This window comes from Nyctibius grandis, chromosome 1 (genome assembly GCF_013368605.1).
Source record: "Nyctibius grandis isolate bNycGra1 chromosome 1, bNycGra1.pri, whole genome shotgun sequence".
NCBI classification, from domain to species: Eukaryota; Metazoa; Chordata; class Aves; order Nyctibiiformes; family Nyctibiidae; genus Nyctibius; species Nyctibius grandis.
Genome location: NC_090658.1, coordinates 99,842,473 through 99,858,953, shown reverse-complemented (window position 1 = coordinate 99,858,953; position 16,481 = coordinate 99,842,473). Strand labels below are relative to the sequence as shown.

At 41.2% G+C, this 16,481-nt stretch overlaps 1 pseudogene; it reads right to left on the bottom strand.

Moving 5' to 3' along the window:
- Positions 1-5,279: 5,279 nt before the first annotated feature.
- LOC137661088 (uncharacterized) overlaps positions 5,280-16,481 on the bottom strand; it is a 56,530-nt pseudogene continuing 45,328 nt past the window's right edge.

Genomic DNA, 16,481 nt, shown 5'->3' with positions numbered 1-16,481 from the left:
TTCCAAATAGATTTGGACTGGGAACATAAAGGTGAACTATTTTTAGCTCGGTGGGCTCATGACACTTCAGGTCATCAAGGGAGAGATGCAACATACAGATGGGCTCGTGACCGAGGCGTGGACTTAACCATGGACTCTATTGCACAGGTTATCCATGATTGTGAAAAGTGCGCTGCAATTAAGCAAGCCAAACGGTTAAAACCTTTGTGGTATGGGGGGAGGTGGTTGAAATATAAATATGGGGAGGCCTGGCAAATTGACTACATCACACTCCCTCAAACCCGCCAGGGTAAACACTATGTGCTTACCATGGTGGAGGCGACCACCGGATGGTTGGAAACATACGCTGTGCCCCATGCCACTGCCTGGAACACCATTCTGGGCCTTGAAAAGCAAATCTTGTGGCGACACGGCATGCCAGAGAGAATTGAGTCGGACAATGGGACTCATTTCAAAAACAGTCTCGTAGACAACTGGGCCAAAGAGCATGGCATCGAATGGGTATATCACATCCCCTATCATGCACCAGCATCTGGGGAAATTGAACGGTATAATGGGCTGTTAAAAACTACCCTGAAAGCAATGGTGGGGGGTGGAACCTTTAAAAACTGGGATAAACATCTGGCACAAGCTACCTGGTTAGTTAACACCAGGGGATCTATCAATCGAGCTGGCCCTGCTCAGTCAGACCTTCTACATACAGTAGAGGGAGATAAAGTCCCTGTGGTGCATGAAAGGAATCTATTGGGAAAAACTGTCTGGGTTCTTCCTGCAACGGGCAAAGGTAAACCCATTCGTGGGATTGCTTTTGCTCAGGGATCTGGATGTACTTGGTGGGTGATGTTGCAAGATGGTGAAGTCCGATGTGTCCCTGAAGGTGATCTGATTCTGGGTGAGACTACTTAAGTCTGAACTGTATGTTGTTGCTGCATAAGTGTCTTTCAGGTTAAGACAGTGGTGATGAGACCGGAACTAGCTTCATCAAGTGGCGTCCAGTAACCTCCTCGAGTCTGACATCTTTAACCTGCAACCCGTGGGCACGAACCATGACAAAAGAGAGACTGCTAGCCAGAGAGACTGCTGAGAGACTGCTAGCCAGATGGAAACCCACAATCCTGAACCAAATGAACTTAATGAACTTTTTGTATAGAGATGAATCATAAACTAGTGATATGTGTATATATATTTGAAAATGAAAAGGTAGTGGTGATCTGAGTATGACGTGAATGGTATGGAATAAGGGGTGGAATGTCCTGGTCTGGCCCAAACCAGGCCAATTAGTCTTAAAGAAACCAAGGTCACTGCTAAATTCCTCACTGCTTATGAGTGAACAGCCAAAGGGGGGTCGCACCTGCAGGGAGGAGCAGACAGGGCAGGTGACCCAAGATTGACCAACGAGGTATTCCATCCCATACATGTCATTCTCACTTTTCCTATTTATCACTACCCACTGCCTCCTGGAGGTGGGGCCCAGGAGGGAGGGGCCCCTCCTGTCTTCCACTGATTGGTACCAGCTTTGCCAATTCTCCAGTTAAAAGCCTGCAGGTGTGATGGCAGGGGGAGCTACTGCATTTTCCCCTCTGCCTGTGCTGGGGGAGCAACTCTGCCTGAGGAGGATTTCCAAGCTCTTGATCTTGGTTTTGTATATATTTGTATATATTTGATTATTTCTATAATTATTATACTTTTTTTTCATTATTATAGTTTATTAAAACTGTTTTAACTTTCCAACCCATAAGTCTCTCTCCCTTTTCCCTTTTCCCTTTCCCTTTGGGTGGGGGGGGGGGGAGGGTTAACAGAGAGCGTCTGCCACCAGGTTAATAGCCGGCCCAGCTTTAAGCCGTGACAGAAAGTAGATTAAACATTTCAATGAAAGTTGAAACTGCATAAAACAGTCTTTAGATTTTTATCAAATTTGTAGCATTTGCTCCTATAAAAGTATAAAACATTAATAGGTCATATATATTTACATGTATTTCTATTTGTAATATATATGGTCCTATACTGACCTATATATTTCTATTCTAGAAGTTTTTTAATTCAGTCATTTAAATATCTTTCATATTGATCTTCTTTAAGATCTATATAACTAGAAAATTAATATTCTTACTTCCCTATTGTAAATCAGATGATACACACAAAGAAAATTGAGATTGGTTTGTACATATTTTAAGATATAAATTGGGTGATATTATCCTGTTTGTGGTCAGATTTCAAAATCCAGCACTGGTTTACACAATCCTAGCTAACAAAAGACTGAGTTAAGCAAGGAACATTTTGTGCCTAATAAGTAAGTAATATGAAACACAAGTTCTGGCTGTTCTCCGAATTATCCCCATATTCACCATTTCCTCTATGTGAAATAACTGACAGTCTCATTTCTAAATTGTCCAATGCTACAATTTGCCTATTACTTCTCATTTGGACTTAGATCTGGTTTGTAACAGGCAGAACTAGCCCAATTCAATTTTTAATGATTAAAATAGTCTAAAGATTTGGTTGAGTTTTTCTTTTTTCTTTTATTCGGGTGAAAGAAAATAAGAATTTTGTCATATTATCTATAAAATCTAATACATTTTAAGTAACTTATGGTGGGTAATGTGGAATTCTTATCTTTTGACCTCCTCAAAAGTAGGTAAAATTCATTAATGTTATTTTATACATACAGCGATTGTGACACAAACTGAAACGACTCATACAGAAAATGCACTCTAAAAATAGAAAAAAAGAGTCACCAACAACCAATGTTCCTTTATCTTTTCAAAACCAGGCTCTGTCAGAACACTTATGGACCCTTCCAAAAAAATGTGAGATTTCTAAAATAGAGCATGTGGAGAGGGTTGGTTTGTTTGTTTGTTTTCCTTTTTTTTGTTCTTATATATTCTCATTGCATTATGGAAAGTATAGCAAATGTAATTGAAATCATCTTTGGTTAGTCTGAAATATCTTATGAACTGACTCAAAGCAATTAAAGAGATTAGCTAACATGCTTAGAGCTGCATAATCTGTTTATTTGCTTTGATTATATTTTTGATCAAGGTTTTGAGGACAAGCACTCCTCCCTTGAAGAACAATCAGGTAGCTAGCTGTGGCAATTCAATGTAGACTAAAATTATGCATATAAAAAATGTCAGGAGAGAGCATTAAATTCAAGAATCTCCAGATTACTCCTTTCAAATCAGAACGGAATTATTATTTTTCTTCAAACTAAGGAGTTCCTGTACAATACTATGGCACCATAGCCCTTCATAAAACTATTTCGTAGTTCCTAAAAACAAAAGTTTATGTGCAGAGAAATATTGAGGTAAAGAAAGAGAGGAGGAAAGGAAATAAACATGATCTTAAAAAATTACTAGTATTTTTATTTGCATTAGTCTTGCTACAGTTAGTACAGGAGTGCCTGCAAATCCTAACAAATTGTGCTGCATTAATGTGACACACTTGTAAAGTATGAGACCAAAATATGTAGAGCATTGGTATGTTTTATGTCTGGATTGAAACCATCTATCTGGAAATAAAAGAAAAACAAAGAAAAATACTAATAATGACACGTCAAATCCAGCAGTCCTTATCTTGATAAAATAGAAGTGACTCTCATAAAAAAATCAAAATTGTAATCACAGAATCAACCAGGTTGGAAGAGACCTCAGGGATCATCGAGTCCAACCGCTGCCCTGACACCACCCTGTCAACTAGACCATGGCACTAAGTGCCATGTCCAGGCTTTTCTTAAACACATTCAGAGATGGTGACTCCACCACCTCCCTGGGCAGCCCATTCCAATGTCTAACAACCCTTTCTGTAAAGAAATTCTTCCTGATGTCCAACCTGAACCTCCCCTGGTGAAGCTTGAGGCTGTGCCCTCTTGCCCTATCGCTAGTTGCCCAGGAGAAGAGGCCAACTCCCACTTCACTACAACCTCCCTTCAGGTAGTTGTAGACTGCAATAAGGTCACCTCAGAGCCTCCTCTTCTCCAGGCTAAACAACCCCAGCTCCCTCAGCCATTCCTCATAGGTCAGACCCTCCAGACCCTTCACCAGCTTGGTCACCCTCCTCTGGACTCGCTCCAACACCTCAACATCTTTCTTGAAGTGCGGGGCCCAGAACTGGACACAGTACTCAAGGTGTGGCCTCACCAGTGCCGAGTACAGAGGGACAATCACTTCCCTAGACCGGCTGGCTACACTATTTCTAATAGAGGCCAGGATGTCATTGGCATCAAATCTATAAGCATCACAGTGGACACAATTACTTTGTGATTTCATGAGTATGACTGATAACTATTGAAGTCTGTATTGGTGACATAACTATTGAACCATTGAACGATCTCCTCTGAATTAGGACTCATACAGGTACATGTTGAAAATTCTGTGCCAGTCTAAACTAGAAGAAAGACCTTGACAATAACACCAATTACTTTTATGAGCATTTTTATCCAGACAGAAGCAAGTATTCCTCCAAAGAAATTAAAAGTCTCTCAATTATATAATTTCCTGCCACCTATGAGTCTGTTGCACCAACAAAGATAATACGAGTGGAATTTTTTCCACTTAAGTATATATTTTCTTTTACAATCTTTTGTAATATAAAAGAAATATTATGAAAGACAAGGACTGTTGTCAGAAAACACATAAATTCAAGATGAACTCATCTGTGATGACTTGGCAGCCCACACACAGTTGTCTAATGCAGTTTGAGATGCTTAAGGTACAATGCCTTGCCTTCACGTTCTGCTTCACAAGTGAACAGTTCTTCCATCAGTTCCAAGTCATGTTTGTCAGCCTTCCTGATATCTCTAATATCCTATAACATCTCAAATGCCAATTAACACCGACATTTGGGTAAATGAATCAAGCTTGTTCGGTAGCCTGTACAAAAATTCCTGGCCAGAGTGCTAAGTGAATATTTGACTTCCCGTTAGCACTGGTGTGATAATCATGCATCAGTATCATAAGTTACACTGCTGTGGCAGGCTGTTCCCTCATCTACAGAACTGTCCTAAACCAGCTGTCATTCGTATTTTTTTTCTAACTCTCTGTGGCCTCAGTGGCCAGCATGTCAAAGGAGGTGATCCTTCACCTCTGTTCAGCACTGGTGACACACATCGGGAGTACTCAGTCCAGGTTTGGACTTCCCAGTATGAAAGAGATGTGGACATACTGGAGCTGGCCCGGCAAAGGACCACAGAGATGATGAAGGGACTGGAGCATCTGTAATAAGGGAATAGACCTTTAGGATCACCAAGTCCAACTGTTAACCTAACACTGCCAAGTCCACCACTACACCATGTCCCTAAATGCCACATCTACACATCTTTTAAATACCTCCAGGGATGGTGAATCAACCACTTCCCTGGGCAGCCTGTTCCAGTGCTTGACAACCCTTTCGGTGAAGAAATTTTTCCTAATATCCAATCTAAACCTCCCCTGTCAAAACTTGAAGCCATTTCCTCTCATCCTATCACTTGTTACTTGGGAGAAGAGACTGACACCCACCTAGCTACAACCTCCTTTCAGGTAGTTGTAGAGAGCAATAAGGTCTCCCCTGAACATCCTTTTCTCCAAACTGAACAACTTCAGTTCCCTCATAAGCCTTACTCTCTAGACCGTTCACCAGCTTCATTGCTCTTCTTTGGACACACTTAAGCACCTCAATGTCTTGCTTGTAGCGAGGGGCCCAAAACTGAACACAGTACTCAAGGTGAGTCCCCACCAGTGCTAAGGACAGGGGGTCAATCACCTCCCTAGTCCTGCTGGCCACACTATTTCTGATTCAAGCCGGGATACTGTTGGCGTTCTTGGCCACCTGGGCACGTTGACGACTTGTATTCAGCTGACTGCCGACCAACACCCTCAGCTCCTTTTGCGCCAGGCAACTTTCCAGCCACTCTTCCCCAAGCCTGTAGCATTGCATGGGGTTGTTGTGACCCAAGTGCAGGACCAGAACTTAGCCTTGTTGAACCTCATATAATTGGCCTTGGCCCATTGCTCCAGCCTGTCCAGATCCATCTGCAGAGCCTTCCTACCCTCAAGCAAATCAACACTCCTGAGCAACTAGGTATCGTCTGCGAATTTACTGAGGGTGCACTTGATCCCATCATCCAGATCACTGATGAGAATATTTGTGTGAGCTGACACTGGCAGGATGCAGGAACAACTGCAAAACCATGTATGAAATGCAAGGAGGAAATTTATTTTCATTACCTCGCAAACGGAGGGGTCTCTGAAGTAGCACTTGGGCAGAAGTACACAAGTGGGAATGCAAGCACCATGGAGCTGGGTCCTTCCTAGAGAGAGTTTTTGAACCTTTTGCTTTCACCTGTATATCAGGGATTTTTTGCAGGTGTAGTTTTCCACTGCACTTTGATCTTTCTTACGTCAGGACAGGAATCTCAAGCATGTTTGATAAGGTGCCTCTGACTCTTACAGGCCTATGTTATCTAAACACATATGTTCTACTTGTCAAGTACACAGACTAAAATTAGTATGATATATATGTTTTTCGACATTCCAGCTGCAGGTCACTTGAGCATGTTTATAATCCTCCTCACCAATCTTCCGTTATATTCCCACAGTATTAAAGAGAACTGTTCTCCATACTGAGCCCTCGGGAATACCACTTGTGACTGGCCGCCAACTGGATTTAACTCCATTCACCACAACTCTTTGGGCCCGGCCATCCAGCTAGTTTTTACCCAGCAAAGATTACACCCATCCAAGCCATGAGCAGACAGTTTCTGCAGGAGAATGCTGTGGGAAATGGTGTCAAAGGCTTTACTAAAGTCCAGGTAAAAAACAGGCACAGCCTTTCCCTCATGCATTAAGTGGGTCAGGAGGAGAAGAGAAGAGAAGAGAAGAGAAGAGAAGAGAAGAGAAGAGAAGAGAAGAGAAGAGAAGAGAAGAGAAGAGAAGAGAAGAGAAGAGAAGAGAAGAAGGCAAGGCTTGAAGGGATTCTTATCAGTGTATGTAAATACATGATGGGAGGAGGTAAAAAAGATGGATCCAGACTCTCCCCAGTGGTGTCCAGCATCAGGACAAGACTCAATGAACACATATTGAAATACAGGTAATTCCATTTAAGCATAAGAAAAAGAAAACACTGTGAGGGTGATCAAACACTGAAACAGATTGCCCCAACAGGTTGCGGAGACTTCATCTGTGGAGACATGTTCCAGAGCAACCTGCAGTAGCTGACCCTGCTTGAGCAAGGGTGTTCAACTAGACAATATCCAGGGACCCCTTCAATCCTCAGAGGTTCTGTGATTCTTCTTCCATTAATTGTCAGTCTCCAACAAACTTGTTAAATTTTTAACAAGCACAGATTCCCAGGAAGAAGACAGCTTGACAACCCATTGCTTGAAGAATCACCTCCTCCTGTTTTGAACCTGTCTCCTCCTGGATTCATATGTCTCTTAATTTTGTGTTGGAAAAAGAAATGGAAAATCAATCCCTATCCTGCTTGCCCCCTTGCCCATATTTTCCATGCCCCTCTTGATCATACAAACCTCTGTCAAGTCCTCCTTCATATTTTGCTCATAATTAAGAGTCCAAGTTTATTTAGTTGTGGCTCAGTCATTCCTCACACGGAAGTAATTTCATACATTTCCCTATTTCCCTTTTCTGAAGCTTTCCATTCTAACATATCTTTTTTTTGATGTTTAGAAATCCAGCATGTACATTCATATAGTGACCTAATTCTTTATACTATGGTATAATAGTTCCTTATTCTTTTCAAATAATTTTCAACCTACAATTGTTTGCTTGTTTTCTACTGCTACTAAATACTGAACAAACATTCACATGGGTCAATTTATCTTAACCCTTAGATCTCAGAGTGAGTCACAGTGGTCAGCTCAGAACACATCAATTTGTATTCAAAGCAATATGTTTATTTATGTATGTTGTTCTATATTTGTTTAGGTTGTTTCACTTATTAATGAATTTATTGCCCATCAGTATTGTTAAGAACTTTTCATGTTTCTTCACAGACAGCCCTTGTACTTATTATCACGAATAAAATAGTATCATCAGAAAATTTGTCATTTCACTTTTGTGAAATGTTGCATCAGCATATCTTGCACAGATTGTTGTGGACCTCCCCTGTAAGTTCTCTCCACTATGAAAATTGATCATTTATCTGTACTTCTATTTTCTACCTTGTAACCAAGCAAGGACCTTCACTGTTATCTTAGGCTTGCTAAAGTTTTTCTAAGATTCTTTCCTTGTCAAAAGCCTTTTGGTATTCTTTCCTTGTCAAAAGCCTTTTGGTAATGTAACAATACATTTCAATGGAATTGACTCTATTCTCAAGCTTGTTGACTACTGGACAAGGTAAGTGAGGCAAGACTTCATTTTCCAAAAGCCATGCTGATTTCTTCCAGTATTACATATTTATGCACATAACAACTACTTCTGTTCTTCGTCTACCAAATTACCTAGTACACATTAGTTTTACAGACCTGTAGGTCATTTCATGTCTCATCAAACCTTTTCTCAGAGGAGCTGCATTTGTGTTTGTATAGTAAATTTCCTACATATAAAGAAAGAAATATTCTTAACTCTATAACTGGAGCAAACAAGCTGCAAAAGAGCTACAACTGAAATCTAATACATAACATGAGATTATTAGGTGAAGTTGAACCTTAATGGAGCCTTCAGGAGCCTCAATATAGAAACATTATTTGAACCTCTGACTAGACAGAATCAAAGTTACATTTAAGATTTTACTGCACTTTCTAATTGAGAATTGTTTCACAAATATTTTATCTGTTTCAGATTTCTGATAGCTTGCAATATGCAAGATATTAATGCAAAGGTAAATGAATCATCACTAGTGGTTTTGCAAATACACATTTTCCTCTCTGATGTCAAACATCATCACTCTGGATCAATTTTGCTCTAGTCTTGTAAAAAGCAAAGCCAAGTTAATCTGTACTCTACAAGGAAGAAGGAGAAGGACAAAAAAGAGACCAGGCTTGACACACAGGGTCGCATATGCTGAATGTCCTCTGATTCATTAGAAAGAGACGCAGTGTCTCCAGGAGGTGTCAACCTATACATGTAATTAAATCTTGGCAGGTTCAATTTTTTTACAAAATGACAGAACAAGAATTCATCTGTCTGGTGTGTTGTAGAATTTCTTGTTAATTCAAGCTTGCATTTTGAACATGGTGGGCTATTTGGTAATTCAAAGGCTAACCTCTGTTAACATTCAAGTTTACATTTGGTTAATCACTATTACTACCATTGTGCACCAAGGTCCTTATCAAGATTGAGACCTGATTCTTCCATGTACTGTGTTTATATACAATAAGATGCACTTTGTCTCAAAGAGATGGTAGTATAAAGAAGAAGGACGGTATAAAGACAAATAGATGTGGTGCTTAGGGATATTGTTTAGTGGTGGACTTCGTAGTGTTAGGTTAATGGTTGGACTCCATGATCTTAAAGGTCCTTTCCAACCAAAACGATTCTATGATTCTAAAGACGGGATAGGAAATTGAAGCTTAAATTAATGAAGAGGGGAATTAACTTCCTGTGTCTTGAGCTAGCTACAAACTGAACATCTACATATGATTCATCCCACTTAGTTTTAGTCCCCCTGAAGTCATCTAACTTGAAGTAGTTGTCTAGAATCCATGTACTGCCAGTAAAGAAAGATCAAAGTTATTATAGATGCCTACTTATCCCATCTTCCTAAGGCTATGTTCAGTTGGAGCAATTGTGTGTGTGCTACTGTGCCTCCGGGTACTACTTGCCTGGTCATTTAGTTTGGGGGATAAGCAGGATGTATCAGAAATGCCTTTCTGTCAGATTTTTCCTTTCATAGGAACCTAGTTTTTCCCATAAAGAAGAAGAAGATGAAATGAAGTTTATGCATGTCCAAACCCATTCCAAATGTAGGATCAGGATACGGTCACAATACACTCTTAGATCTAGCTTGATAATATTTCATATTTCAACAGTTTAGATGCAACCACTGCAAATTTCAGCTTTAAACTCCTGTACTTCAGTGATTTATCTTAAAAAATCAGTCTTGCCTGTCCATAGCTTCTAAAAGTTACCATTTTGCAACCAGGAAAATTCTTAACAGAAATTGTCTGATTGTCTGTTATATGCTCATTTGTTTTTTTGGTTTTTTTAATCTTCCCAACAGCTTAAGGGAAAGGTAAATTTCCTGTTAGTTTGCTCGTTAGCTGTTGAAGTACCAGGTGACCACTGGAAAAGGGTGCGATAATAGACATTTTCAGTTTGATAGTCAAACTGAAATAAGTACACCAAGGTACCTACTTCTGGAAAGCAAAAATATGAAAATATTATTTCATTCAATGTAAACTTTGTTAATCATCAGGAAAAATCTCATTTAATTTGGGAAGTATTTAAAATATATCTCTTTTGTAAGTTAGTCCATTTTAAAAAGGAAAAAAAATTAATGAAAATGTAAAATTTATTTAAAGCTGTCTAAATGTTTAGGTACTTCTTGAATGAAACACTATTTTGACTTGGAAAAAACAGATAAGTATTCATTAAGTAAGCCTATCCTTACAAATAATGTTTTGAACATCACAATAGAGCTATTGTCTAGAATGATTGCATGTGAAGAAAGCAAAATACATTTCTATATGTCTAAGGAAAAATTCATATTTCAGCTCACTATGAAGCCAGAGCAACTCAAATGACAGTAGTTCAGAATTTGGCACTTAGTTTGGGCTTTTTCAGCCCCCAATGGCATTTTTTATTTTTATTTTTAATTACAATTCTGATGAAAAATTTAATTCAGGGAAAGTAATTATTTTGCTTGTTCCCTTGCCATCTGAATCTGTCATCTGACAATGGCTTAGCATATTCATCACAAGGGGTCAAGCATGGGTAATGAAGCAGTTACGAGCTTGCTGGCAACCACTGTGCCAGCATCGTTACTGAAATGTAGTCCAATCCTCTGATTACGGTTGTCTATATTAGGGCATTGAATTTGTTCAGACCCTCTGTCTTAGCTGCATCATCATCATTCTCAATACTAGTACAAATGCTTTTCCTCAAATCAAAGAATGAAGCCTTGCTTTGTTTACATGTCAAGAGAAAGTCTTTGCCTCAAAGAGCAAGAAATAAAGAGAAGGGCCACAAAGAAAAATGGTTGATCTACTCATGGGATACTGAGGCATATTCAGCTTCACCGTTTTGTCATTTCAGAATCAGTCAATCTTTTAATAATCAAAATTGTTTGCAGATCATTTAAACTTATCTTCCTGAGTAATTTAATTAGAAGGAACTTTCATTCTGCAGAAATATTAAACAGGAAAATATTAAGGCGGGAGATATTTTTCTTGTAATTCGAGTTGTAGTTTGAGATGGTCTGTGTAAGATACCTATTCAGCAATGATCTCCTCTGAGCTGAGGACAGTACATAAAGGTAACCTTTTTATTCCCTAATCACACTACTCTTCTGAATGTTTTTGTTGAAACAGTTTTGAGGGACATGTTACTTTTACAGAGACCTTGTAGTTTAATGCTTATGAATCCTATATACATAGCTGTGTAACAGTATTTACTAAGATTCAAATTTTCTTTTGAACTTCTAACTTCCAAAAATTAGGGAATTTTAAAATTAAGTTCTTACATCCTCCTGCATTATTAACTGTATTCCTTGAGAGGAAAAGACCATTTGAAAGACAGAGATCGTCTTTAGTGCCTCATCTGAGATGGCATCTGAGTTACAAGTTTTACTTAATCTTTTGTGAATAATGAAATATTCATTGTGTAAGTACTACTACAATGTGACGATTCTACATTAATGCTAATTCTAATAATAATGGGGTTTTTTTTAATCATTTCTTTATCAGGGTCTCAATGTATTTTATTTCATACTATGTATACGGTAACATGTCTTACTTTGTTTACAACTAGTATTCCATGTAGATGATCAAGATGCTTAGGGTATAAAATATGCTCTTTTAGTGGTTTCAGTATCTCTTCATCTCTGCATAATATAAGCAAAATATCCCTCACAGGAAATGAAAACTTATCTAATATACTTCCTCTTTGAGTTCAGGGCCAAACTCTCATTTATTTCAATGAAGGCAAAAAATGTATAAAAAAATTTGTCTTTTGTTAAAAGTTTATACATCTCCTGCTTCAGAATCTTATGTGTTATAGTCTACTACCCCTCAAGAAAGCAGTGTTAGGAGTTATGGTTATCAGTCATGACAGTGTGGTATTTCCCTCTTCTTGATGAATACGAGCCATTATTCTTTATTTTTCATCATGCTTCAACTACACCATTACCTTCCTCAGAGTACTGAAATAACTAGTGTCCTTCAATGAAGGATTCCTAAAGGAGACAGAATGTGAGTTTTCTTCTGGGAAACTGATTATATAATGGTGAAGATGTCAGACATAATTAAGATGAATGATTGTGTACCCAACTAAATGAATTTTATCTTTGTAAATTTGACATTTTTCCTATACTGTTCACGAGTCTAATAGGAACAAATCAAATGCACATCTTCTTAGCAGGAATCAGAGACAGGATAAAGTACACAACATTGTTAAATAACTGCTAAAATAGCAGAAGTCTGCAGACCTCCTTCAGACATAATCCATTCCTTCCAGTCTTTTCAACATAAATTTTGAAAGAACAAATTTTATGTTTTATGACTTAAATGTGATTTATATGAGAAATTTTGTCAGATTTCCTCATTCAACAAAGATAGTAAAAAAGTACATAGGCTCTCAGTCACACTAACGACTCATTGAAAAGTCCAACAAATCTTATATTTGGTACATTTTAAACATAAGTGAATAAGACAAAAAAAAATGCCCACTGCTATTCCTTATTTTCTCTTTTTCCCACTTTGTCCCAGCAACTTTCAAAGTCCTTTTGTGGCTTTTTTTAAGAACTAGTAGCTAATCCAGCCCATTACAACAGTTTTATCAGTAAGTTAGTTTCCAAATGGGTTTCAGATTCCAATGAAGGTGATCACATGCTTATTCTTTCAGGAAAAAAAAATCTAGTTTACCATGTGCTATCAACTAGCTTGCTATCAGTTATTTACAACCGCAACATAATCTAAAAAATATGTCTAAGTGTATAGTAACCAGGGAAGATCTCCAGCTACTATTAACCACTATAAAATTTACTGGAGAAATGTTGATTTCACAGAATCACAGAATCACAGAATCACAGAATCACAGAATCACAGAATCACAGAATCACAGAATCACAGAATCACAGAATCACAGAATGTTAGGGATTGGAAGGGACCTCGAAAGATCATCTAGTCCAATCCCCCTGCCGGGGCAGGATTGCCTAGACCATATCACACAGGAACGCGTCCAGGCGGGTTTTGAATGTCTCCAGAGAAGGAGACTCCACAACCTCTCTGGGCAGCCTGTTCCAGTGTTCAGTCACCCTTACAGTAAAGAAGTTTTTCCTCAAATTTAAGTGGAACCTCCTGTGCTCCAGCTTGCACCCATTGCCCCTTGTCCTGTCAAGGGATGTCACTGAGAAGAGCCTGGCTCCATCCTCACAACACTTGCCCTTTACATATTTATAAACATTAATGAGGTCACCCCTCAGTCTCCTCTTCTCTAAGCTAAAGAGACCCAGCTCCCTCAGCCTCTCCTCATAAGGGAGATGTTCCACCCCCTTAATCATCTTTGTGGCTCTGTGCTGGACTCTCTCTAGCAGTTCCCTGTCCTTCTTGAACTGAGGGGCCCAGAACTGGACACAATACTCCAGATGCGGCCTCACCAGGGCAGAGTAGAGGGGGAGGAGAACCTCTCTCGACCTGCTGACCACACCCCTTCTAATACAGCCCAGGATGCCATTGGCCTTCTTGGCCACAAGGGCACACTGCTGGCTCATGGTCATCCTGCTGTCCACTAGGACCCCCAGGTCCCTTTCCCCTACGCTGCTCTCCAACAGGTCTGTCCCCAACTTGTACTGGTACATGGGGTTGTTCTTGCCCAGGTGGAGGACTCTACACTTGCCCTTGTTATATTTCATTAAGTTTCTCCCCGCCCAACTCTCCAGCCTGTCCAGGTCTCTCTGAATGGCTGCGCAGCCTTCCGGTGTGTCAGCCATTCCTCCCAGTTTTGTGTCATCAGCGAACTTGCTGACAGTGCACTCTATTCCCTCATCCAAGTCATTAATGAATATATTGAATAGAACTGGTCCCAGAACCGACCCTTGCGGAACTCCGCTAGACACAGGCCTCCAACTGGACTCTGTCCCGCTGACCACTACTCTCTGGCTTCTTTCCTTCAGCCACTTCACAATCCACCTCACTACCCGATCATCCAGACCACACTTCCTCAGTTTAGCTGCGAGGATGCTGTGGGAGACCGTGGTCAAACGCTTTATTGAAATCGAGATAGACCACATCCACAGCTTTACCATCATCTATCCACCGGGTAACATCCTCATAAAAGGCTATCAAGTTGGTTAAGCAAGACTTCCCGTTGGTGAAGCCATGCTGAGTGCCCCTAATGATCCCCCTATCCTTGATGTGCCTAGAGACAGCACCAAGAACAAGTTGCTCCATCACCTTTCCGGGGATGGAGGTGAGGCTGACCGGTCTATAGTTACCCGGGTCCTCCTTCTTGCCCTTTTTGAAGACTGGAGTGACATTCGCTTTCCTCCAGTCCTCAGGCACCTCTCCTGTTGCCCATGACTTAGCAAAGATGATGGAGAGTGGCCTAGCAATGACTTCCGCCAGCTCCCTCAGCACCCGCGGGTGCATCCCATCAGGGCCCATGGATTTATGGACATCCAGGTTGCTTAATTGGTCCCTGACCCAGCCCTCATCAACCAAGACAGATTCCTCCTCTATCCTGACTTCTTCTGAGGCCGCAGGGGTCCAGGGCTCCTCAGGACAGCCTCCAACAGTATAGACAGAGGCAAAGAAGGCATTCAGTAACTCTGCCTTCTTTTTATCCTCTGTCTCCAGGACCCCCACCTCATTCATCAGTGGGCCTACATTGCCTCTAGTGTTGGCTTTACCTGCAATGTATTTGAAGAAGCCCTTTCTGTTGTCCTTGACCTCTCTTGCAAGGTTTAATTCCAAGGAGGCCTTAGCTTTCCTAGTTGCCTCCCTACATCCTCTGACAACAGACTTATATTCCTCCCAAGTGGCCAGCCCCTCCTTCCACGATCTGTACACCTTCTTCTTCCACTTGAGTTTGCCCAGCAGTTCCCTGTTTAACCATGCAGGTCTCCTGCTACCCTTCCTTGACTTCCTACCTGTTGGGATGCTCTGATCTTGAGCTCGGAAGAAGCAGTCCTTGAACGCTAACCAACTATCTTGGGCCCCCTTACCTTCTAGTACCCTGTCCCATGGGATTTCCCCTAGCAATTGCCTGAAAAGGCCAAAGTTGGCCCTCCTGAAGTTCAGGGTTGCGATTCTGCTAGCTATTCTGTTCCTGCCACATGAGATCCTGAACTCTACCATCTCATGGTCGCTACAACCAAGGCTGCCCTCAACCTTCACCTCTTCCACCAGACCCTCCTTGTTAGTGAGGATAAGATCCAGCAGCGCTCCTCTCCTAGTTGGCTCATCCACCATTTGCATCAGAAAGTTATCATCAATGCACTGGAGGAACCTCCTGGACTGAGGATGGCTGGCTGAGTAGGCCTCCCAGCAAATATCAGGGTAGTTGAAATCCCCCACAACCACCAGGCCCTGTAATTGAGAGACTGCTCTCAGCTGCCTGTAGAAGGCCTCATCACCGTCCTCATCCTGATCCGGTGGCCTGTAATAGACACCCACAACAGTATCACCCCTGCCAGCCTGCCCCTTAACTCGCACCCACAAACTCTCAACTCGCTCCTGATCCGCCCCTGGACAGAACTCAATACATTCTAGCTGCTCACTCACATAAAGAGCAACTCCACCACCTCTCCTTAGCGGCCTGTCTTTCCTGAACAGGACATAGCCATCCATGACCACATTCCAGTCATGCGAGGCGTCCCACCAAGTCTCTGTGATTGCCACTAGATCATAGCCCCCCGACCGAACACGGATTTCTAACTCCTCCTGCTTATTCCCCATGCTGCGTGCATTGGTGTACAGGCATTTCAGGGAGCGAGCTGGGCACACCGATTTCATCCCAGATTCACCCCCTGATTTCACCCCAGGGGGATGGGAGGCCTCCTGGTCTACCTCAACACTAGAGCGTTGCCCCAGTGGTGCAAGCCCAGCTACCACCCCATCCCCCTTCGAATCTAGTTTAAAGCTCTCCGAATGAGCCCTGCTAATTCCTGTCCCAGAACCCTTTTGCCCCTACGACATAAACCTTTCCCATGTATCACTGTCACGCCTGTTGTCTTATAAAACCAGCCATTATCAAAGAACCCAAAGCCCTGCCTGTAGCACCAGTCCTCGTAGCCAGGTGTTAATAGAGAGAATCCTACTATTCCATCCCACGTCATCACCTGAAAATGGAAGGAGGGAGGAGAAACAACTTGTGCCCCAGACTCTTTCA